Source organism: Bubalus bubalis, chromosome 21, assembly GCF_019923935.1.
Source record: "Bubalus bubalis isolate 160015118507 breed Murrah chromosome 21, NDDB_SH_1, whole genome shotgun sequence".
Classification (NCBI taxonomy): Eukaryota; Metazoa; Chordata; class Mammalia; order Artiodactyla; family Bovidae; genus Bubalus; species Bubalus bubalis.
This window is the reverse complement of record NC_059177.1, coordinates 54,431,108-54,455,233: the sequence shown is the minus strand read 5'-3', so window position 1 is coordinate 54,455,233 and position 24,126 is coordinate 54,431,108. Positions and strand designations below refer to the sequence as shown.

Genomic DNA, 24,126 nt, shown 5'->3' with positions numbered 1-24,126 from the left:
TCTATCCATAGGACTCTCCAGGCAAGAATACTGGGGTGAGTTGCCATTTCCTCATCCAGGGGATCTTCCTGACCCAAGGATCAGACCCTCTGCTCCTGCATCTCTTCCATCCTCAGGCACTTTCTTTACCACTGAGCCACCTGGGAAGCCCCTCGCTTCTGCCTTGCCTGGTCCTAAAACCACACCACCTGCTTCTCCAGGTAGCTGTGTTTCCTCTTTCCCCACAGAATTCACTAACTGTTCTTCCATCGGGTACTTGACTTCCTGTCCTGTGAACTAATTAGGAGTCAGAGCTCTGCTTGGGAGCTATGAGTGGGGGTGAGGGGAGAATAGAAAGTATTTGCATAGTCACCCTGGTGACTTTGCATGTCGGCTGCCTCTGGCTGGAGTCTGCTCGATGAGACGCTATGCTGTCTTGCTCAGTCCAGAGGGAAATAGGCATAGATGAGAGTGGAAGGGGCACACAGGGTCCACAGGCATTCCCACCAACCTCAGTCCTCTCTGGACCTTAAACTTGCTTGACCTGGGTCGAGAAAAGCCAGACTGCCCTTTCAGCCAACGGAGCAGCAGTCTGAGTCACATCCTGCCGGCCGCCTGGCCTGATTGGAGTTTGTGCTCTGTTCTGCATCAGGTCTTGGCCTCTCTGCCTAACAGCTTCCTTCTCTCCCAGAGCGACTGTGAACATTTCCCCTTCCCTTTCACCATGACCTCACCCGGCATGGATTTCCTACTATTTAAAACTCTTCTGCAGCTCATTGGGTAGACTTCGGGGGTGACATTGATCCCCGCCAATTGAACGGCAGTGTGATGTTGGTGCCCAGACAGTTTGAGTTCCTGGAATTAAGTCTTGCAAGGGTTTCTATAAAATAAATTTCTGTATATCAATACCTAGATTCTGGTTAACTTTCACTGGAGCATTTATAACGTGTCCTTCTGGAAGAGAGAAGATTTTAAGCCCAACAGATAAAAGATCTGCATCTCAGATTGCACCAGATCTTGGAGAAGAAAGAATCTCAGAGAAATGAGAAAAATGTGCTTTCTGAAAACAAACAAAACAAAAATACAATTTTTAGAATTAGGACCTAATTTATTTCTGGGTTAAAGAGATTGTTATGTGGTTAAATTAATCTTGAGATGACTGAGAAAATTAAAAAAAAAAAATCATCTGCAGCAAGGTAAAATGCCCTACATGCCAACTTATTCATCAGTAAAGTGTCTTGTCACATTTCTACTATCTGCTTAGCTTTTAATTCTGAGAAGAAATTTATTGCTTTCGTGTTGGTCTCAACTTTTCAGTTGCTCTTACTATTGAAACTTCAGAGGCTCTATTCTCTGTGGCTAGTCAGCCACAAAAGACTCCCTTGGGCTGAGTTCCCCAAGACCTAGCTCGCAATAGAAGTCATTGTTATTATTATTTCCTTGAGGCTGTTAACAGACTGTGACCTCATGGAAGGATACCGGAAATCATGAAATTTGGAGTCAGGACAAGCATTTATTTGCAATGTGGCCTGAAGCAGGTGACCTGACCTTCCTGACTCTTGCAACTCCCTTCCCTTAATTGCAGTATCACTGAACAAGGTCAAGTGCCCCACTTCATACTCCCCTGCTGTCATCCTGGCCTTTGTCCACCTCACTGAGCTATGTGATTCCCTGGTCTACCTCCTCAATCCCTCCTGGGTCCTGAGAGCTCCGTGAGGGCAGAGTCTTGTCATCTCTATGTTCCTGTGCCCAGCACAGAATCTGGCAAAGAGCAGAGGGCTGGGGTTTTGGGTGGATGGGGAAAAAAAAAGGAAGGCAGGGGAGGGAAGGAGAGAGAGAGGAAGGAAAAGTAGGGGAAAATGCAAATTTAAACTCCTCTGGAGCTCATAGTTATTTATTTTAACCACCAACTGGCCTAAGTGATAAGACAGGCTAAGAATAGTATTACTATTATAATACTAATATTTAGTAATATAATAGTAATACTAAATATTATAGTAATACTAAATAGTATTACTGTCACGTATCACTGCCCAGTGTCCAGCACTGATTTCACCATCATCTTATAGCTGACCCATAGTGAGCACCTATATAGACACATGTGCCTGCTTACTCTCCCAACAAGCCTGGTGGCTTAGATAGTAACGAATCCACCTGTATCACAGGAGAACTGAGTTCAATGCCTGGGTTGGGAAGAGCCTTTGGAGAAGAAAATGACCACCCATTCCAGTAGCCGTGGATAGAGGAGCCTGGTGGGCTACAGTCCACAGGGTCACAAAGCATCAGACACAACTTTCACCATAATCCTCCATTGGACAGACAACAAAGCAGAGGTCAGGAGAGGTCGAATCACTTGCCCGTGTCACGCAGCTGGCACATGCTTGGAACCTGGGCTTGAGCCCAGGCCCCCAGAACTCCAGAGCTGGTGCACTTCACTGGTGTACCCTCAGCACCCAGTCTAGGACGTGACAAATGAAAGACCGAGTGAGTGGATGAATGTTCTTCCATAGCCATTCTCTCACTAGATCTTCAGTCTCACTCCTAGTTCTTTCTTCCTGGCATGTGTGGTGATTAGAACAAAACATCTGAGGCTACACGGTCCTGCATTCAGACATGAGCTTTCCACATCACTCTAGGAAAATCACCGCTGTCCGAGTGCCTATCTCTAGATTACCCTCACAGCCTCCTCTCCTCAAATGATTATCCCACTGTCCCCTGAGGCTGGATCTTCGTCTGAGAAGCCCCCGTCAGCCCGACTCCACCAAGGGTCAGAGGAGGGAAGGCAGGAGGGCTTACCACATCCCCTGCCTTCCAGCTTTCAGCAGAAGACCAAAGACCCTCTCAGTGTGCCCCTTGTCCACCTCAGTCCGGCCCCTGTGAGGCTGCGAGTGCCATCTCTGAGATTACCACATTATTATCATGGTTGTTGATGTTGGTAGGAATGGCGTGACCTTGGGCCAGCTGGTCCCTCTCTCTAAGAATCCTCTCTCCTCCCTGCTGGTTGCTGTCGACCCCAAAGGACCAGGAATGGGCAGGCAGCGTCCGGAAGACCTGCAGCCATAGAATATGACCTTGTCAAGCCTGAGAAGAATCAAATGACCCAACCTCTTGTAGTGGGGAAACTGAGACTCAGTGGAGGGCAGAGGGCTTGCCCGAGGATACCTAGCCTCAGTGGTGGTCAGCATTGACCATGGAATGCTGATACACAGCCCACAGCTCTCCCCCAACCATCTGCTGAGGACTGTGCCTGCCCTGGCCCCTCTGCCACCTACCCTGCCCCAAGGCCCTCTCCCCTCCCTGGCCCCCAGCCAGGGCAGCTCACTGTTCAGTTCTGACCGCGCCCTCTCTGCAGCAAGCCAGTATTCCTGCTGCAGAGTTGGTGTGCAGATGGCACAGCAGAACTGAGCGTCGGTTTATTTTTGATTCGAAGAGGACATTGCACAAGTGCACAGTGCTCACCAGTAGGGGTGGTGGGTGTGGCACGCGGGGCAGCAGAATCCACTGGCATCGAGAGCCACGCACACAGCCTGGGTTCAAATCCTGGCTCGGCCACCTTTCACTGTGTGCCCTCAGATACCCAGTCTTCCCTCTGAGAGTCTCCACCTCCCCACTTGTCAGACAGAACAGTGAGGCTCAGAGGCCGTCCCTCATCAATTTCATGGGCTTCATCGAGGTGGGAGATGCACACGTGGAGAAGGACTTTGGGGGCTGGTTTCCATCTCTAGGGAGGGGACGTGATGGGAAAGTGGAGGCCCGCCTTTGGGACCTGGAGCTGAGCCATCCCAGGTGTTGGCCCCATATAGGGGTGGGGTGGGCCAGTGGCCAGGGCAGAGCCAGGAAAATCTGGGGACCTGGTCCTTCCTCTGTTCCCTGTAGATGACTCTGGACAAAGGAACTGGGTAGGGTAGGCCCAGGGAAGGAAGGGTCAGACTGAAGTGGGCAAGGGGTACCTAGAAGGTCTTTGGTCTTCAGTGGGAAGGCTGAAGGCTAGGAGGGAGGGGATGTGATGAGGCCTCCTGCTCTCCCTCCTCTGCCCCTTGGTGGAGTCAGGCTGATGGGGGCTTCTCAGACTAATAAGCTTCAGCCTCAAGAGACAGTGGGATAATCATTTGAGGGGAGGGAGCTGTGAGGGAGCTGCAGAATGGGTAAGCCCATTAGTCTGGGCAAGACCCTCTTCCTGACTGACGTATGTGCAAGCTTACAGGGATCGCAAACCGGGATCTGCTGCATTTTAACCGCTGGACCGCCAGGGAAGTCACTAGAATAAGTTCTCAAGAAGCAAAATGACTGAGTAAGAAGCTGAACATGTTTTCCTCCACGTATGTTTACTAAAGAAAACAGGGAAACAGGGACGTTTCATAAAAGAACCTAAACCTTAAGCCCCACAGTGTTGACGTTTGAGAAATAGTATATCTTTAAACATTACTATTTATTTTCTAGGTGATAAACATAATAAATTGCTTGTTGTAGGTCATAAAAATCAAGATCTTATTTTATTTCTGTTCCCTACTCTGCATGTTTCACTTCAAGTTATTAAGCTATTTTCCTGGGCCATTAAAAAGTATTTGGAAATGTGATTTTTTTTTTTTGATAGATGCATAATATTCTGACCAATGACTTCCCAGTAACTTACATAACTAACCTTCTAGATTAGAAAGTTAGATTGTGTCCGGATTATTGCCATGATTTAAAAAGAAAAACACCATGATCAGCATCGATATGGTTGAAATATTTTTGCATTTCCAAGTACTTCCATTAGAGTAAGTTCTTTTTTATTTTTATTTTTTAATTTTTTGGCTGTGCTGGGTCTTTCTTACCACAGACGGGTTTTCTCTAGTTGCAGTGAGCATAGACTACTCTCTCTAGTTGCAGTGTGCGGGCTTCTCATTGCAGTGGCTTCTCTTGTTGTAGAGCACAGGCTCTAGGGCCCACGGGCTTCAGTGGTTATGGCCTATGGGCTTAGTTGTCCCAAGGCATGTGGAATCTTCCCAGACCAGGGATCGAACCTGGGTCTCCTACGTTAGCTGCTGCTGCTGCTGCTGCTGCTAAGTCGCTTCAGTCGTGTCCGACACTGTGCGACCCCATAGACGGCAGCCCAGCAGGCTCCCCCGTCCCTGGGACTCTGCAGGCAAGAACACTGGAGTGGGTTGCCATTTTCTTCTCCAATGCATGAAAGTGAAAAGTGAAAGTGAAGTCGCTCAGTCGTATCCGACTCTTAGCAACCCCATGGACTGCAGCCTACCAGGCTCCTCCATCCATGGGATTTTCCAGGCAAGAGTACTGGAGTGGGGTGCCATTGCCTTCTCCACCTACGTTAGCAGGCAGATTATTAACTACTGTACCACCAGGGAAGTCCCTAGACTAAGTTCTTAAGAAGCAAAATGATTGGGTAAGAAGCTGAGCATATTTTCCTTTGTGTTTTTAGTATTATATTTGTTGCATACAGAGGAAATTATGTGGCATATATGTCAATTTAGTAATGCAATGTATGTTGTGGACTTAGAATGTTACCAATAATTTTTATATTCTTGTGTGAGTTGTCCCCACCCTGACCCCCTGCCTTATCCAGAGGAAATGACCATACTGTGTTTATCATTTCCTTGCTTTTTTTTGTTGTTCTATAGGCTGTATTTTTTAGAGAAGTTTTAGGTTCACAGAAAAATTGAACAGAAAGTACAGAGAGTCCCCATATGCTTTTTTTAAAGAAGCATTTTTATCTTGTGTATGCATGCTTACGTGCCTGTTGTTTGGGTTTGGTTTGGCTCTAGTCCTTTACAATGGCGTTGTGTAGCATGTAACCTGCTGAATCTTGCTGATTTTGGGAGACGCTGTGTTTCCCAGGTTTGTCTCTGTGGTTCCGGTGCCTGGAGTTGGTGCCTTTACTTGGCTGTATGATATTCCCTGGCGTGAGGATATCACAGTCTGCTGGTTTGTTCTTCTGGTGAACATATGGGTTGTCTCCAGAGCTCTTGCAATCAGTGTGGCTGGAAACATGTTTGGCGATGGCACTGTCACCCAAAAAGGAATAGAGGAGTTTAGAACAGATTTGGGAGGAGGTGAAACTCAGAGTGGAACATGCACAAGATTGGACTGAGGCTTCCCCAGCCCATGAACTGATTTGGTTTTGGAGGAGGGCTACACAGAGTGTCTTGAGGGCTTGCTTGAGCTAGAATGTGCTGCTTCTCATCTCTCAAACTCAGCTGCCACGGTCAGTGTTTTGGGCTTGGGAACAAGAGTAGAACCCTCTCCCCCACATGCCTTCAAGGAGACAGAAGCACTATTTGTGACAGGAACCACTGCCCCTACCTGTTAGCCTCAATGCCATTGAAAGGTTGTTGTTGAATCACGCGAATACACCAGGATTCTTGGCTCCCGGAGGAGAAGAATTCAATCCGGGGCCAGAGACAAGGCTTGATTGCTCAGAGCTTTTGTGTAATAAAGTTTTATTAAAGCATAAAGGAGATAGAGAAAGCTTCTGACATAGGCATCAGAAGGGGGCAGAAAGAGCACCCCCTTGCTAGTCTTCAGCTGGATGTTATATAGTCACTAGCAGTCTGTTAATGAAAGAAAGGAATGTCTTATAATTCAGAATAGCACCAGGCCCCTGGCCCATAAGATGCATTTTGGGATAATCTTGGGCCATAAAATAATTAACTTGAATCTTAAAGAAGGGCAGACCACCATACAAATAGTTTCATTTACATAGATTAGGGGAACAATATCTGAGTATAACATACTGGTTTGTCAAGTAGGTTTTGGGCCCAGAGGCGGAACCGACTTGGAGACCGAGTTTGGGGTAAAGGCGTAGTACATTAGCATAGCTTAAGACAAACATTTCCATAAGAAAAAGGCATTGGTTATCTCTAGGCTCAAGAATAGCTAACTTCAGGTGAAACCAGGTGTCATTATGGCAACACAGTATTTTAAGAGAAACCTTTCTTTAAATTTGTATAGAGAAGGAAAAAAATATTGCTAGTTTGTTTCCTCCTGCCGCTTAAGAGAGATAAAAATGTCTGACACTTGCAGGCTATGTCCTCCATTTGGAGACCCCTGGCCTTCCTGCCTGTTACCCTCTCACCATTAAATCTGAGCCTCCCTAAGTGTAGAGTGTATACCTTTGATGGTACCTAAGAGGATACTAGGTAGTATGAAATAACAGCCCATCACCTGGTGAGAAAACTCATCCATTTCCAGTTCTCTTTCAGTCCTCCAGGTCACCTCGAGGCAAAAGTTTCTTTCTGGAACTAGTGTATATTTACACCACTCCCTTCCCAGGTGGCTCAGTGGTAAAGAACCTGCCTGCCAATGCAGGAGGCGTGGGTTCAACCCCTGGTTCAGGAAGATCCCCTGGAGGAGGAAATAGTAACCCACCCAGTATTCTTGCCTGGAGAATCCCATGGACAAAGGAGCCTGGTGGGCTACAGTCCATGGGGTCACAAAGAGTTGGACACAACTGAGCATGCACACACTCCACCTGAATACTGGCTAAACTATGCTGCTGCTGCTGCTAAGTCACTTCAGTCGTGTCCGACTCTGTGCGACCCCATAGACGGCAGCCCACCAGGCTCCCCTGTCCCTGGGATTCTCCAGGCAAGAACACTGGAGTGTGTTGCCATTTCCTTCTCCAATGCATGAAAGTGAAAAGTAAAAGTGAAGTTGCTCAGTCGTGTCCGACTCCTAGCGACCCCATGGACTGCAGCCTACCAGGCTCCTCTGTCCATGGGATTTGCCAGGCAAGAGTACTGGAGTAGGGTGCCATTGCCTTCTCCAATGCATGAAAGTGAAAAGTAAAAGTGAAGTTGCTCAGTCGTGTCCGACTCCTAGCGACCCCATGGACTGCAGCCTACCAGGCTCCTCTGTCCATGGGATTTGCCAGGCAAGAGTACTGGAGTAGGGTGCCATTGCCTTCTCCCGGCAACTCTAGGTAGATAGCAAACAGATTTTGGAATTAGAGTATCGGGCAGGCAATAGAATCCACTAAACATCAGGACAGCCTGTTAAAATTTTTCTGTTGTGGTTGTTTTTTATTTGTGGTGAGTGTCCCTGGTTTTCCTTTTAAAATAAATGTGTTTAAGTTTTAACCAAGCAAGCTATTAAGAAAAAATGAGATTGATTAAAGGAGAGATAGTAATCATCTTGACAGTCATGTTTGATTGACATAATTGGGGAAATACTGACCTCAATCAGCCATCCTCAAACTTTCTGTCTCAGGACCTTTAACATTCTTAAAAATGACTGAGGACCTCCAAGAGTTGTGATTACATGAATATTGTCTCTCCATATTTACCATATTTGAAGTCAAAATGGAGATAGTAATGATACTTATGTATTAATTCTTTTAAAAATAGCAATAGTAAATCCATTATGATAACATACTTTATGAAAAATAACTATTAAAAAAAAAAAAAGAAAACCTAGAAGAATAGTATTGCTTTATGTTTTTGTGTTTCTTTAATGACTTAATTGAAGACAGCTGGATTTTCATCTGCTTACGCATTCAGTCTGTTGCCATAGGATGTTTTGGTTACTATGAAGAAATTCCAGCCTCACAGAGATATGTTGTGGGAAAGGGAGGAGGATTCTAATAGCTGTTGAGAAAATTGCAGATCTTCTCCTTTGATACTACACCCAAACTCAACAAGTGATATGTTAGTTACGGCTGGTATCCAACCAAGCTTGGCCCCACTCATCCGCACACAGTCAATAAGCCAGTCTATGGACACCAGGTTGCGTACAAGCAAGTATAGCTTTTATTGCAAGACACCCAAAGGGAAAGTGAAGTCGCTCAGTCATGTCCGACTGTTTGCAACCCTGTGGACTGTAGCCCACCAGGCTCCTCTGTCCACGGTATTCTCCAGGCAAGAATACTGGAGTGGGTTGCCATTTCCTTCTCCAGGGGATCTTCCCAACCCAGGGATCGAACCCAGGTCTCCCTCATTGCAGGCAGATGCTTTAACCTCTGAGCCACTAGGGAAGCCCTGCAGGACACCCAATGTAGTGCCAAAAATAAAGGAGAACGGGCAGCTCATGTTCAAAAGCTCTGAACTCCTCAACGGCTTTTGGCAAAGGGTTTTGAAAGTCTTTTATTAAGGGTGAGGATTGTAGGTAGATCAGCTCATGGACATTCTTCTGATTAGACAGTGGTGAGATAATAAGATGGTTTTTCAGGAGGTAACCTCATCATCCTTCTGGTTCCAAGTGGCCTGGGGTCTGGGTACTGATGGTCAACATGCAGTTAGCTTCTTCTACCTGGAGAAGATTTTAGTGTCTGCAAAACAGCCCAAGGGTGTGGCTCAGGATATCACCTAGATCCCTTGAAGAGGAATTAAAGGTCTTGGACTTGGTATTATGGCTGAACTATTATTTTGTCTTGCTTGACTGTTTTCCTTTGTGGCTGCCTTTTCTTACTTCTCTGATTGAATCTGTTCCTTGGAATTTGGTGAAGGCCTAAGAAACTAAAGCTTTTTGATAAGTAAGGGCGACGGAAACATGGCAGGGGTGTCTGTCCCCAAGAAGGCCCCGCAGGATCTTGCTCAGTTACAGGGATGCCGTAACCGAACACCACACACTGAAGGACTTTAACAACAGAAATGTGTTTTCACATAGTTATGGCAGCTAAAAGTCCAAGATCAAGGCATGCTGGCCTCTCTTCTTGGCTTGCAGATGGCTGTCTTCTTGCTATTTCCCCACAGGGTCCCTCCTCTGCTTAGATAGCCCTGGTGTCTCTCTGTGTGTCCAAATTCCCTCTTCTTATAAGGACTCTAATCAGATTGGATTAGGGCCCATTTAATGTCTTCATTTTAACTTGTTGTGTTGTTCAGCTGCTGAATTATGTCCAACTGTTTGCAACTTCATGGACTGTAGCAAGCCAAGCTCCTCTGTCCTCCACATCTGGAGTTTGCTCAAATTCATGTCAATTGAGTCAGTGATGCTATCTAACCATCTCATCCTCTGTCGTCCCCTTCTCCTCCTGCCTTCAGTCTTTCCCAGGATCATGGTCTTTTCCAGTGAAGCAGCTCTTCACATTAGGTGGCCAAAGTATTGGAGCTTCAGCAACAGTCCTTCTGATGAATATTCAGGATGATTTTCTTTAGGATTGACTGGTTTGATCTCCTTACAGTCTAAGGGGAACTTAACATTTTACCTTCAATTCAGTTCAGTTCAGTCGCTCAGTCGTGTCCAACTCTTTGCGACCCCATGAATTGCAGCACTCTAGGCCTCCCTGTCCATCACCAACTCCCGGAGTTCACTCAAACTCACATCCATCATGTTGGTGATGCCATCCAGCCATCTCATCCTCTGTCGTCCCCTTCTCCTCCTGCCCCCAATCCCTCCCAGCATCAGAGTCTTTTCCAATGAGTCAACTCTTCGCATGAGGTGGCCAAAGTATTGGAGTTTCAGCTTCAGCATCAGTCCTTCCAAAGAAAACCCAGGACTGATCTCCTTTAGAATGGACTGGTTGGATCTCCTTGTAGTCCAAGGGACTCTCAAGAGTCTTCTCTAACACCACAGTTCAAAAGCATCAATTCCTCAGTGCTCAGCTTTCTTCACAGTCCAATTCTCACATCCATACATGACCATAGGAAAAACCATAGCCTTGACTAGACGGACCTTTGTTGGCAAAGTCATGTCTGCTTTTCAATATGCCATCTAGGTTGGTAATAACTTTCCTTCCAAGGAGTAAGCGTCTTTTAATTTCATGGCTGCAGTCACCATCTGCAGTGATTTTGGAGCCCAGAAAACTAACGTCAACCACTGTTTCTTTCCACTGTTTCCCCATCTATCTGCCATGAAGTGATGGGACCAGATGCCATGATCTTAGTTTTCTGAATGTTGAGCTTTAAGCCAACTTTTTCACTCTCCTCTTTCACTTTCATCAAGAGGCTTTTGAGTTCCTCTTCACTTTCTGCCATAAGGGTGGTGTCATCTGCATATCTGAGGTTATTGATATTTCTCCCAGCAATCTTGATTCCAGCTTGTGCTTCTTCCAGCCCAGCATTTCTCATGATGTACTCTGCATATAAGTTAAATAAGCAGGGTGACAATATACAGCCTTGACATACTCCTTTTCCTATTTGGAACCAGTCTGTTGTTCCATGTTCAGTTCTAACTGTTGTTTCCTGACCTGCAAATAGGTTTCTCAAGTGGCAGGTCAGGTGGTCTGGTATGCCCATCTCTTTCAGAATTTTCCACAGTTTATTGTGATCCACACAGCCAAAGGCTTTGGCATAGTCAATAAAGCAGAAATAGATGTTTTTCTGGAACTCTCTTTCTTTTTCGATGATCCAGCGGAAGTTGGCAATTTGACCTCTGGTTACTCTGCCTTTTCTAAAACCAGCTTGAACATCTGGAATTTCACGGTTCATGTATTGCTGAAGCCTGGCTTGCAGAATTTTGAGCATTACTTAATGCTTAAACATTAAGCATTAACATTTTACTTAATCCCTCTTTAAAGGGCCCTGTTGCCAAATACAGTTATATTCTGAGGTACTGGGAGGTAAAGACTGCAAAATATGAACTTTAGGAGGGACACAATTCAACTCAGAATCTTAAAAATTAGTTGCAATGAAGAATCTGAAGCAATGTCAATGAACTTTTTGTATTATACATTCTAATCCATTTTTCTTACACTTTGATTAATTCTTTTTACTCATGCATGGTTTGGTAACTCATGCATGGTTTTTTACTCATGCATGTCTTTTTTCCTCCTGCATTGGCCATTTAGAAAATATTGGCTCAATGAGTTATGCAGATCTTCCAAATGTTTGCACATTTCATTATCCAATATCAAAAAAGAACATTTTTTGTCTTACCACTGACCTCATCAGAAATATTTCTTGGTAGCAGGGAGCTGTCAAGTTCATGATGGCACACATAAGCCTTCCACAATTCTAATTTTCACTTTGGAAGCTCACATTTTATCATTGGCAACATATACTGCCAGTTGTTTTCCTCGAAGTGATAGGCTCACTTTGTTTGCTTTTGAGAACATGTCTGCCAAATACCCAAGTCTAAATAACCATCATGTATCTGTTGGTTGTTCTTTTTATGTTAAAAAAAAAAAAAAGGCATTTGGTGAAAATAGGCAATTTCAGCTCATAACGCGAATGCTCACACGAGAGCCTGTCCTCCAGCAGACGTCATACTTGGGTTACAATGTAAGGCTTATGCAAATACTTCCCTTTGCGTGTTCTTGCAAGAGTTAATAAAGTTAGTCATTTTTACCGCTTCATCTTGGACGTTGCAGGATGAAGCTGGCATTTTTTACTGCGCACATGCGGTGATGAGGAATACGGTGATGACCGGGGCAGTTTGGCGCCGCTCCCTGGATTCCTTAGGGCACCAGCAGTTTTACTCACACCAGAAGTGCAAATATCAACCCAGTGAAGGTGGTAAATAACATCTAAGTGTTACTCGGAAGATGGTTTTGATCTCTCAGCACCCCCTGTAAGAATCTTGGGGGAACCCTCGGGCACGTGGACCATACTTTGAGAACCATTTTGACTTAGATAAAAAAATACAGAGAAGATTTGGGGCCTGGGAAATGACCTTGGTGCCAGAGTCACAAGACCTGGGTGTGAGCCTGGCTCTGTCACTATGGAACTAAGCGGTCTTGGGTAGGTCCCTGACCTCTGAAAGCCAGGCACTTAGGACATCAAGGGTGGTGGGTGCTTGCTGCCTCCCAGAGCTGGGTAGAGAAGGAAATCAGGTGCAGACTTGGGAGCCTCTTGTAAAAGGTAATACACAGTCCTGGAGGGAGGAGCCAGCCATGGTGGGGAATGAGACAAAGTTATGAACTTTAACACCCTGGCTTAAGTAGTTTTTGGTTACTGACACTGCCCAGATTCCTGCATTCCCCTGAGAAGACCTCACAAGGTTAGACCTGGAGACCCTGAAACAGATTATCCAACTGGATTTCTAGTTTTAACAACCATCTTTGGGGCTCTGCTCCCGGTCACCCATTGCCACCTATAGCTTTGAAAGAAAAGGCCTCCTAAAAGCCTAGAGTTCTTCTTGTCCCTGACTGGACAGGTAGGCATTCAGGGTCAGGTAGAAAGCTGGGAGTCCATGGAAAATAACGGGCATCTTAGAATATCTGATCTGTTTAGCTGTGTTAAGAAGATAGAGGTGGTCCTGGAAAACTCCAGAGAGCTAAAAGCACTTGTTAAGAGGGCTCAGGTAGCTCCTGCTTCTTGGACAGTGGAATAGAGGTACTTGTCCCTAGGCACAACTGAGAACCCTAGACATTTATATAAAATAAACACAAGAAAACTCTAAAAGATAGAGAGAAGGCAGACCTGCTTCTTGGGACCTGGGGACCCAAGAAACAGCATAGTGATGAGGTCCTGGTGAATGAGGAGTTTCTTTTTGCCTCATACAGCTCAGAGTTGGAGCTGAAGAAGCTAGAAATGAGGAAATGCTAACGGGCAGGCAAAAAACAAAGAAACAAACAAAAGTGCCCTGACAGAAACCTGGCTTCTTTAGCTGAAAAGGCAAGAAAAGGGTAGCCTAGCAGAACAGATGTGCATGTGTGCTAAGTCACTTCAGTTGCATCCAGCTCTGTTACCCTGTGGACTGTAGCCCTCCAGGCTCCTCTCTCAATGGGATTTTTCAGGGAAGAATACTGGAGTGGGTTCCCATGCCACCCTCCAGGGGATCTTCCAGACCCAGGGATTGAACTCGTGTCGCTTAAGTCTCCTGCATTGGTAGGCAGGTTCTTTTACCACGAGTGCCACCTGGAAAGCCCCGGCAGAACAGATACTTACCAACAAAAACTGCTCTGCTCTAACCAAACACCACAGAAAGCACTGAGGCTCCACCCACACCAGCACAGATCCAGTGGGGAGATTAGACTTCCCCCTTCACCAGACTGTAAATAAGCATCTCAAGTGCTCCACGGGGGTGGTGTCAGAGAAGGCCAGGTAGGGATCCAGGACTTTCCTTCCCCACTGGGTGGTAACAAGACTTCACCCCAGTCCCTGTCGTGCTGGTGGAGAGACCACACTGGGAGCTGTAACAAGGCAGCCCTACCCCTTTCAGCCATGGAGGTATCAGTGGAGGCCTGATGGGGAGCTTGATTTCCCAACCACCCCCCTTTCTCAGCTGGAGTAGTATCAGAGGAAGCCAGCTAAAACACAAAGTTTAAATGAGATCCCAGAGTCTGGATGCCCAAGTATCAATAGAATAATAATGCCCCAAATGCCCAAGTATCAATAGAAATTCACTTATAACAAGAATGAGGAAGATCTCAAACTGAATGAAAAAAAAAAAAGACAATCAATAGAAGCCAACACCAATATGACAGAAATGTTGGAATTAACTGACAAAGATTTTAAAGCAGTCATCATAAAAATGCTCCAAGGAACAACTAGGAACACACTTGAAACAAATGGAAAAAAAAAATACAGTTTATCAGCAAAGAAAAATAAAGATAGAGAAGAACTGAAGGGAAATTTTAGAACTGAAAAATATGAAAACTGAAATTTAAAAGAAAAAAAAATCAGTGGATGTGCTTAATTGAGGGCTGGAGGGGACACAGGAGAGAATCACTGAATGGGAATATAGGATAATAGAAATAATCTGAATTACCTAATCTGAATAACCAAGAGAAAATAGACACAAGAGAAATGAAAAACACAGCCTCAGAGACTTGTGAGGCTATAACAAAAGATCTAATGTTTGTGTCATTCGACTACTGGAAGCAAACAAGAGAGGAAATGGAACTGAAAAAAAAAAAAAAAAAAAAAAAACTTGAAGAAATAGTGGCTGAAAACGTCCCAGATTTGACAAATAACATGAATCTACAGGTTTGTGAAGCTGAGCAAAACTCCAAAGAGAATAAACTCATTAAAATCCACACCAAGATACAAAATAGTTAAACTTCTGAAACTAAAAACAGAACAACAACAAAAAATCTTAAAAGCAGTGAGAGAGAAATGACACCTCCTCTGTAAGGGGGAAACAATTCAAATGACAGTGACTTTCTTGTCAGAAGCCACGGGGCCAGAAGGAAGTGACACGACAGTTTTCAAATGCTGAAAGGGAAGAACTGTCCATTCAGAACCTGATGTCCAGGGGAAATATTCTTCAAGAATGAAGGGGAAGTCAAGACATTCTCAGAACGAAGAAAAACAGAGAATTTGTTGCCAGAAGACCCACCCTAAAAGAATGCAAAAAGAAGGTTTCCAAACAGAAAGGAAACAATAAAAAGTGAACCTTTGAATATTAGGAAAGAAAAAAGCATATGGTAAGCAAAAATGTGGGTAAATGCAATTGGCCCTTTTTTCCCTTCTCAGCTTTTCTAAATTATATTCGATGACTAAAACAAAAATTGTCACACTTTCTGATGTGGTTTTAAGTGTATGTAGAAAGAACAAATAAGCAAAAGTTAAAATTGTAGACTTAAACTTAGCACGTCAACAATGATATGAAATGTCAACAGTTTAAGTACACCAATTAAAAGACAGATATTGACAAAGTGGTTTGAAAATCATGACCTGACTATATACTCCCTATAAAAAACTCACTTCAAATATAATGATACAGACAGGTTGAGGGGAGTTTCCCAGGTGGTGCTAGCGGTAAAGAATCTGCCTGCCAATGCAAGAGATGCAAGAGACGTGTGTTTGATCCCTGGGTCAGGAAGTTGCTCTAGAGTAGGAAATGGAAACCTGCTCCAGTATTCTTGCCTGGAAAATTCCATGGACAGAGGATTCTGGCAGGCTGCAGTCTATGGGGTCTCAAAGAGTCATACACAACTGAGCACCCATGTGGACACATACACACACAGAGGCAGGTTGAAAGTAAAAGAATAAACGAAATATATATCATACCAACATTAATCAAATGAAAGTAGGAGTAACTATATAAAAATCAGATACTGTAGACCTCAGAGCAAAGAAAATTACTAGAGTTGGGAAGGAATATTATATAATGATAAAGAGTCCAACCCCCAAGAAGATACAGCAATTCTAAATATATATGCACTAAACAACAGAGCTGTAAAATATGTGAAGAAAAAAAACTGATGAAACTGACCACAGTTACAGCTGGAGACTTCAACACCTCTCTCTCAATAATGGACAGAGCAATTAGACAGAATACCAGAGCAAGGATATAGAACTCAACAACATCATCAATCAACAGGATCAAAGCAACATTTATAGAACTCATTATTTTCAGTGTCCACAGAACATACAACATTTAGACCATATGCTGGGACATAAAACAAACCTCAGCAAAATTAGAATTTGTATCGAAAGGATGTGTTCTCCAACTGCAATAAAATCAAGCTAGAAATCAGTAACAGAAAGAAAACATAAAAATCTCCCAACTACTTGGAAGTTAAATAATGCACATCTAAATAATCCATGAGTCAATGATAAAGTATAATTTGAAATTTTTAAACTATTTTGAACTGAATTAAAATAAAAATATCACAGGAGACTTCAATGGCAGTCCAGTGGTTAAAACTCTGTGCATCCAATGCAGGGAGTACAGGTTTGATCCCTGGTCAGGAAACTAAGATCCCACATGCTGTGCAGCCAGAGTTAATAAAAAATAAAATTAAAATATCACATGTCAAAATGTGTGTGACATAACTAAGTGGTGCTGAGAGGGAAATTTATAGTACTAGATGCATAGTCAGCAAAGAGAAAAGCCTCAAATCAATGATTTAAGTTCCCATCTTGACAAGCTAGAAAAGGAAAAGCCAAATAAACCCAAATCAAGAAGGAGGAAGGAAATAATAGAGATAAGAGCAGAAATCAATAAAATTGAAAACAGAAGATGAATAGAGAAAAATCAGTGAAACTGAAGACTTGTATCTTTGAAAATATCAATAACATTGGCAAAACTTTAGCAAGACTTAACGGGCAAAAAAGAGAGGGAAAGAGAGAAATTAGCAAAATTGGAAATGAAATGTGATTGCAGATATACAATTGGAGGGTAAGGGAATACTGTGAATAACTCTATGCACAGGACTTTGACAACCTAAATGAGACGAAACAATTTCTCAAAAAATGAAAACTACAATTTACCCAATATGAAACAGATAATTTGAGTAGCACTATAATTATTGTGGAATTTGAATTTTAAAATTTTAAATATCCTAAAAAGAAAACCTCAGATAGTTTCACTGGAGAATTTTACCAAATGCTTTAAAAATTAACACCAGTTCTACACAGTGTCTTCCAGTAAGTAGCAGAGGAAGGAACACTTTCAATTCATTTTTTGAAGCTAGAATGACCCTGATATCAAAACCAGAAAAACAAAATACAACACACACAACACACACACACACACACACACACAAAAGACTAGGGTCCAACATTCCTCATCAATGTAGATGTGAAAATCTTTAATGAAACTTTAGCAAATAAAATTCAGTGGTATATGTAAAAGCAATTATGCATCATGACCAAGTAGTTTATTCCAGGAATGCAAAGTTGGCTCAACATTTATAAATCAATTAACTCCCAGCTACACCTCTGTGTTTAGAATTTAAATCGCAAACAGTAACTGAATCTACTTTGCTAGTATTAAGTATATCTGATATGTGTTAATGATTATGTAACAGCTTTCCTCTTCACGGCTGTGCTTTGCTGGAGCAGCCGTGAAGAGAGACCCCGCGTCCAAGGTAAGAGAAACTCAGGTAAGACAGTAGGCACTGAGAGAGGGGATCAGAGGGCAGACAGACTGAAACTACAGTCACGGACAACTAGCCAATCTGATAACACGGACCACAGGCTTGTCTAACTCAGTGAAACTAAGCCATGCCGTGTGGGGCCACCCAAGATGGACAGGTCATGGTGGAGAGGTCTGACAGAATGTGGTCCACTGGAGAAGGGAATGGCAAACCACTTCAGTATTCTTGCCTTGAGAACCCCATGAACAGTATGAAAAGACAAAAAGATAGGACACTGAAAGATGAACTCCCCAGGTCAGTAGGTGCCCGATATGCTACTGGAGATCAGTGGAGAAATAAATCCAGAAAGAACGAAGGGATGGAGCCAAAGCAAAAATAACACCCAATTGTGAATGGGACTGGTGATAGAAGCAAGATTCGATGCTGTAAAGAGCAATATTGCATAGGAACCTGGAATGTTAGGTCCATGAATCAAGGCAAATTGCAAGTGATCAAACAGGAGATGGCAAGAGGGAATATTGACATTCTAGGAATCAGTGAACTAAGATGGACTGGAATGGGTGAATTTAACTCAGATGACCATTATATCTACTACTGTGGGCAGGAATCCCTTAGAAGAAATGGAGTAGCCATCATGGTCAACAAGAGAGTCCAAAATGCAGTACTTGGATGCAATCTCAAAAACGACAGAATGATCTCTGTTCGTTTCCAAGGCAAACCATTCAATATCACAGTAATCCAAGTCTATGCCCCAACCAGTAATGCTGAAGAAGCTGAAGTTGAACAGTTCCATGAACACCTACAAGACCTTCTAGAACAAACACCCAAAGAAAATGTCCTTTTCCTTATAGGGGACTGGAATGCAAAGTAGGAAGTCAATAAACACCTGGAGTAACAGGCAAAGTTGGCCTTGGAATTTGGAATGAACCAGGGCAAAGGCTAATAGAGTTTTGCCAAGAGAACTCACTGGTCATAGCAAACACCCTCTTCCAACAACACAAGAGAAGATTCTACACATGGACATCACCAGATGGTCAACACCGAAATCAGATTGATTATATTCTTTGCAGCCAAAGATGGAGAAGCTCTATACAGTCAGCAAAAACAAGACCGGGAGCTGACTGTGGCTCAGATCATGAACTCCTTATTGCCAAATTCAGACTGAAATTGAAGAAAGTAGGGAAAACCACTAGACCATTCAGGTATGACCTAAATCAAATCCCTTATGATTATACAGTGGAAGTGAGAAATAGATTTAAGGGACTAGATCTGATAGACAGAGTGCCTGATGAACTATGGATGGAGGTTCATGACATAGTACAGGAGACAGGAATCAAGACCATCCCCAAGAAAAAGAAATGCAAAAAAGCAAAATGGCTGCCTGAGGAGGCCTTACAAATAGCTGTGAAAAGAAGGGAAGTGAAAAGCAAAGGAGAAAAGGAAAGATATACCTATTTGAATGCAGAGTTCCAAAGAATAGCAAGGAGAGATAAGAAAGCCTTCTTCAGCGATCAATGCAAAGAAATAGAGGAAAGCAATAGAATTGGAAAGACTAGAGATGTCTTCAAGAAAATTAGAGATATCAAGGGAATATTTCATGCAAAAACGGGCTCAATAAAGGACAGAAATGGTAGGGACCTAACAGAAGCAGAAGCTATTAAGAAGAGGTGGCAAGAATACACAGAAGAACTGTACAAAAAAGATCTTCACAACCAAGATTATCACAATGGTGTGATCACTCACCTAGAGCCAGACATCCTGGAATGTGAAGTCAAGTAGGCCTTAGGAAGCATCACTACGAACAAAGCTAATGGAGGTGATGGAATTCCAGTTGAGCTATTTCAAATCCTGAAAGATGATGCTGTGAAAGTGCTACACTCAATATGCCAGCAAATTTGGAAAACTCAGCAGTGGCCACAGGACTGGAAAAGGTCAGTTTTCATTCCAATCCCAAGGAAAGGCAATGCCAAAGAATGCTCAAACTACCACACAATTGCACTCATCTCACACGCTAGTAAAGTAATGCTTAAAATTCTCCAAGCCAGGCTTCAACAATACGTGAACCGTGAACTTCCAGATGTTCAAGCTGGTTTTAGAAAAAGCAGAGAAACCAGAGATCAAATTGCCAGCATCTGCTGGATCATGGAAAAAGCAAGAGAGTTCCAGAAAAACATCTATTTCTGCTTTATTGACTATGCCAAAGCCTTTGACTGTGTGGATCACAATAAACTGTGGAAAATTCTGAAAGAGATGGGCATACCAGACCACCTGACCTGCCTCTTGAGAAACCTATATGCAGGTCAGGAAGCAACAGTTAGAACTGGACATGGAACAACAGACTGGTTCCAAATAGGAAAAGGAGTATGTCAAGGCTGTATATTGTCACCCTGCTTATTTAACTTATATGCAGAGCACATCATGAGAAATGCTGGGCTGGAGGAAGCACAAGCTGGAATCAAGATTGCCGGGAGAAATATCAATAGCCTCAGATATGCAGATAACACCACCTTTATGGCAGAAAGTGAAGAACTAAAGAGCCTCTTGATGAAAGTGAAAGTGGAGAGTGAAAAAGTTGGCGTAAAGCTCAACATTCAGAAAATGAAGATCATGGCATCTGGTCCCATCACTTCATGGCAGATAGATGGGGAAACAGTGGTTGACTTTAGTTTTCTGGGCTCCAAAATCACTGCAGATGGCGATTGCAGCCATGAAATTAAAAGACGCTTACTCCTTGGAAGGAAAGTTATGACCAACCTAGATAGCATATTCAAAAGCAGAGACATTACTTTGCCAACAAAGGTCCGTCTAGTCAAGGCTATGGTTTTTCCAGTGGTCATATACAGATGTGAGAGTTGGACTATAAAGAAATCTGAGCGCTGAAGAATTGATGCTTTTTAACTGTGATGAAGACTCTTGAGAGTCCCTTGGACTGCAAGGAAATCCAACCAGTCCATCCTAAAGGAGATCAGTCCTGGGTGTTCATTGGAAGGACTGATGTTGAGGCTGAAACTCCACTACTTTGGCCACCTGATGTGAAGAGCTGACTCATTGGAAAAAACCCTGATGCTGGGAAAGATTGAGGGCAGGAGGAGAAAGGGATGACAGAGGATAAGATGGTTGGATGGCATCATTGACTCAATGGACATGGGTTTGGGTGGACTCTGGGAGTTGGTGATGGACAGGGAGGCCTGGCGTGCTGCAGTTCATGGGATGGCAAAGAATCGGACATGACTGAGCAACTGAACTGAACTGAATGGCTTCCTATGTAATAAGGGCTTCCCTTATGTCTCAGCTGGTAAAGAATTGCCCTGCAATGCGGGAGACCTGGGTTCAGTCCCTGGGTTGGGAAGATCCCCAGGAGAAGGGAAAGGCTACCCATTCCAGTATTCCGGCCTGGAGAATTCCATGGACTGTATAGTCCATGGGGTCGCAAGAGAGTTGGACACGACTGAGCAACTTTCACCTTCACCACCTTCCTATGTATTAAACTCAGAGCCAAAGTTTCATGTTAAATAATTTCCCAAAGGAATTTTCTGAATTATATTTGCTTACTTCATACAAATGAACTTGTTCTTGGGTTACAGCAAAGATCAGTGACATGTTACTTTGTACCAGTTTATCAATGAGTAGTCACCTGTTGAATATTCCTAAAATTTAACACATGGATTTTAAGTATCTTAACAAAAGTATGTAAAATAAAAGTATTTCTTTCAAAAATAAAAAATCAATTAACATAATCTACCAGGCTAATGGTCTAAAGAAAAATCATACAGTATATCCACTAATGCAGGAAAAGCATTTGATAACATTCAACAGCCACTCATGGTATAATGCTCAGAAACATAGGAATAGAAGGGATTTTGCTCAACGTGATAAAGAGCATCTGCAAAAAACTAAGCTAATATTATCTTAATGGTTAAAGACTGAATGACTTTTCCTAAAACAGAATAAGGCAAGGATGTCAGCTCTCACTACTTATATTCAAATAGTGCTGTAAATTTTAGCCAATGCAGTAAGACAAGACAAGAAAAGGAATACAAGTTGGACAGGAAGAAATAAATTGTCCCCATTTGTAGATAAGTTCATTGTCTGCATGAAAAATCCCAAAGAATCTATCAAAGGGAAAACAAGAAAAACCTCCTGGAGCTAATGAGTGATTTCAGGAGGGTCACAGGGTACTAGATAAACCTACAGAAATCTATTGTATTTCTGTATACTAGCAGGGAACATGGGTGTACCATAATTTAAAATGCAGTGCCATTTACAGTAACTCAGAAGTGAGATAATTAGGTATAAATTTAACAAAGCATACATGATTTGTATGCTGAGAAATAGTTTTTTTTTAAAATCTGATGAAAGAAATCAAAGAAGATATAGATAAATGAAGTGACATATGTGTTCATGGATTGGAAGCCTCACCACAGTAAAAATGTTAGTTTCTGCAATTCCTATTAAGATCCCAACAAAATTTTTATAGGTGTAGAAAAGATTATTCTAAAACTTATATGGAGCAGCAGAGAAGCTGGAATAGCTGAAACAATTTTGAAAAAGAAGAATAAGAAGAGTCAGTCTACCTGATTTCAAGATTTATTATATAGAAATCAAGACTTTCTGGTATCAACAGAGAGATGACATGTAGGTCAATGGAGGGAATAAAAGATTGAGAAATAAGACACATGCAAACAAGCCCAACTGATTTTAACAAAGATACAAAAGCAATTCAATGGAGGAAAGATAATAACTTTTTCAACAAGTAATGCTGAAGCAATTGGACATCAGGGTCGGACACGACGGAAGTGACTTAAGCAGCAGCAGCAGCAGGCAAAAAAAAAAAAGAAAAATCCTATCTAAGTCTCTCACCTTATACAAAAGTAACTCAGAATGGATCATAGTCTTAAATATAAAATGTAAAACTATAAAACTTTTAGGGGAAAAATGTAAGAGGAAAATCTCCAGGATCTAAGACTAAATAATTATTAAACTTGACACCAAAGCATGACCCATAAAAGAAAAGAAAAAAAAAAAAGATAATTGGGACTTCACAAAGTTAAAAGCTCGCGATCTGCAAAAACAAACAAAAAAACTTGTTAAGAAGATGAAGAAAAGCTAAAGACTGGGAGAAAATATTTGCAAACCACAAAATCTAACAAAGTACTGATATCTAATAAGTATAAAAAATACTCTCCAAATTCAACCATTAAAAAAATCCAATTAGAAAATGGATAAAAGTCATAGAGAGACATTTCTATGAAGAGAGTATACAGATGGAAAACAAGCACATGAAAAGATGTTCAACATCATTAGCCATCAAAGAGAGGCAAATTAAAACCACAGTGAGACATTATTACACACCTATCAGAACAGCTAAAATAAAAAGTGATCACACCACCTGCAGGAAAACTGGATCACTCGTACATTGTAGATGGGAATGTAAAATGGTACAACCACCCTAAAAAAGAGTTTGGAAGTCTCTTTAAAACAAACAAACAAACAAAACCTAAATATAGAACTACCGTATGACCCAATAATTGTCCTATTGAGCATTCATGCCAAGTAAATGTAAACTTATGTTCACACAAAAACTCTGTACACAAAGGTTTATAGCAGCTTTACTCATATTAATCAAAAACTGGAAGTAACCCAGATGTCCTTTAATTAAGCTACCAGTGGTCCCGCCACATCATGGAGTGGTACTCACCTAAAAAGCACTGAACTGTCTACACACACAACAACCTGATGAACCTCCACAGAACTGTGCTGCATGAAAAAAGCCGTCCCAGAAGGTCACATATAGCATGATATCATTTATAGACATCTTTGAAGAAACAATATTATGGAGATTCATGACTGCCAGGAGTTAAGGGTGCAGGGGGCTTCCCTGGTGGCTCAGTGCTGAAGCTGAAGCTCCAACACTGACCACCTGGTGTTAGGAGCCAATTCATTGGCAAAGACCCTGATGCTGGAAAAGACTGAAGGCAAAAGGAGAAGGGGATGACAGAGGATGAGATGGTTAGACAGTATCACCTACTCAGTGGACTTGAATCTGAGCAAACTCCAGGACTGCAGTCCATGGGGTGGCAAAAAGTCGGAGACGACTCAGCAACTGAACAAGGGATGCAGGTGGGTGGGGGTGGCTTCAGTGGGGCGGCCCAAGGAAGCTTATGGTGACGGAACAGTTCTGTATCTGGACTGTGACTGTGCTTACGTAACACTACACATGTGATAAAACTGCTCACACACATCGCCCATGAATGCACATAGAAATAGGTATTATTATCTCTGTCCTGCAGATGGGGAAACAGAGGCTTGGAAAAGTCCAGCCACCAGCCCCAGGGCCTCTGTCCTTCTGAGCACAGGCCTATGACCACTCTGCCTCACTTCCTCTGCCCTCGCAGGCCACACCAGCCATCAGACAGAGGACAGGGAGACCTCACCCTAACACTCTCCTGGCGGGTAGACTGGTTCCCCTGAGATGGGACCTGGGAGGGGGTGAAGCCCAC

General features: G+C 42.9%; 1 protein-coding gene across 1 annotated transcript in view; it reads left to right on the top strand.

The window, feature by feature from the left end:
• Positions 1 to 24,126, top strand: part of ATP2B2 (ATPase plasma membrane Ca2+ transporting 2) — a 376,005-nt gene that overhangs the window by 148,726 nt on the left and 203,153 nt on the right. The window lies entirely within an intron of this gene.